Below are 2,142 nucleotides of genomic sequence, written 5' to 3' on the forward strand. Positions count from 1 at the left end.
CTTTAATAAAGAAAAATTCGTAAAAAAAGATTGAATCGGTCGGATATTTTGTAGCGGATTAATCGTGAATTTATAGGAAATTTTTTGAATACGGATGATAAGCCAAAATTAGCCTGAGACTGAATTTGTTTTCATTGGGCGCTTAAATTTCCCACCTTAAATTTTCACTTATTCAAATTGATATAGTAAACTGCTAAATACGCCTAATCGATATTAAAAGCAAAGCAACTAATTAGGAGCATTAGCGTAAACACACTTCCAGACTTTGCTGCAAAAGCTCCTGTTCCTGTGACTATTTTCTATAGCTTTCTTAATACTGATTCATCACTAATATTATTTTGAAGGGTACTCTAGCTTTCTTACTATTGCTTCATCAGTCACTACTAGTAACTTAAGGTACTCTTTCAACTTTCCAGTTCATGTGTTTATAAATTTAGTTATATGTCAATTCTCATTCTATAAATTAAATACATATTATTGCATCTTTTATTGAAGGTGACAAGGATCAATCTTTTATATCAAAATTATTTTAATGGTTGTCGATTTGTTGAAAAAGCAGCGAAGGTAGTTTCCGTTATCCATTTTCAGTATCAAAGGTCTCAATTTATCTGTTTAATGCATATTAATTGTTTGATAAACTACTCACATGTGAACCATGCTTAATTTTTTAAATCACACACATATGCTTAATCCTTGCAACACGGACTTTGAGAAATATGTAGAGAATTATATGTTTACTAAAATTCTCTTGTTCAATTTTGTTTTCAGCAAAAAGTGAGAACCTAAATATTGTCAAAATTTCAGTTCCAAGCCTACTACACAACAACGAGGAAAGACTCTGGAAGGCATTTTGAAGTCAGAGTAGGTAAAAAATTGGTGGTCAGATGTTAATGGTCAGGAACAACATGGTTCTCTATTGCGGTTTTTCTAAAGTTTAAGTAGCTAGAAGCAGCGGCCACTTAAGTTGAAATGGCAGGATGCAACAAGAGCAATATTATATCAAGATACACTACGGCCTTCAAGATGAAAGTTTCTTAGCATATTTGTGCACTCTTTTTTATGTATATACGTTTTACAGATCCGTAATTTCTCTATTGTTTAAGTTCTATGTAGTGGGTTATATTGTAATCATGTATGGTTAGTGTTTCTTCATATTTGTGTTATTAAATTTTATGAAAAATGTTGTTTATTTAACATATAAAATTTTAAGGATTTAAAATTTATTATTATCAAATTATTATGATATTTAGACAGAATTTATATATATAATATAAATTTGTATCAAGAAAATATTGTGAAAGATGAATTACAAAAAAAATCAAATAAACGGTAAAATAATTTCTTAACATTAGGAAGGAGTCACGTGGCACAATTGTAATGCACCACATGGCTTGATGATAAAGTGCCATGTAACTTGTCTTGAAGTGCCACGTGTCTTTCCACGAAGTTGCCACATGGCTTGTGTTTGAGATGCCATGTGGCATGTACACGTAGACAATCAAGTCACCTCCATTTTGACACACAGGCTGCTGAATCACTAATTGGTGGGATTCACAATAAAATTGCCTACCAATATATATAAATGTAGCTAAAAAGTCTTTCTCCACGAACTTTTACCTACCAAAAGCTACCAATATAATATTGGTAGGTAAAAATCTTTATTTACCATTATTATACTTTTACCTACATTTGAAATTGGTAGGTAAAAATCAAATTTTTGTAGTGAAAATATTGCATCATTTTAGGATGTAGGAGATAAAGAAATGATATGTTTCGATGTCTCATGCGGTAATGATCTCAAAAGATAATTGCCCCCTAAATCATTAGATGATAAGGGCCGTTTGAGAAAGCTCTATATGCTTTAGCAATTGGATCTATAATGTGTACAATGATATGTATTTATCCTGATATTTCGTATGCTTTGAGCATGACAAACAAATACCAGTCTAATCCAGGTGAGGGTCACTAGATTATTTTCAAGAATATTCTTAAGTACTTAAAGATGACTAAAGATTTATTTTTGGTATATGGAGAAGATAGTGAACTGGTTGTAAAGGGTTACACTGATACTAGTTTCTTAACCTAATTTCTGGATAAAAGGATGATTATGTGTCTATGTCTAGTTTGTGTTTTGTCTAAATA

At 31.0% G+C, this 2,142-nt stretch overlaps 1 long non-coding RNA gene across 1 annotated transcript; it reads left to right on the plus strand.

Annotated features, from left to right (window-relative positions):
• Positions 1 to 246: 246 nt before the first annotated feature.
• LOC141663621 (uncharacterized) lies at positions 247 to 1,157 on the plus strand. The gene is made up of 3 exons (XR_012551582.1): positions 247 to 396; positions 496 to 564; positions 769 to 1,157. It is a non-coding gene; the product is annotated as an uncharacterized LOC141663621 (long non-coding RNA).
• Positions 1,158 to 2,142: the final 985 nt, after the last annotated feature.

This window comes from Apium graveolens, chromosome 6, assembly GCF_009905375.1.
Source record: "Apium graveolens cultivar Ventura chromosome 6, ASM990537v1, whole genome shotgun sequence".
Taxonomy (NCBI): Eukaryota; Viridiplantae; Streptophyta; class Magnoliopsida; order Apiales; family Apiaceae; genus Apium; species Apium graveolens.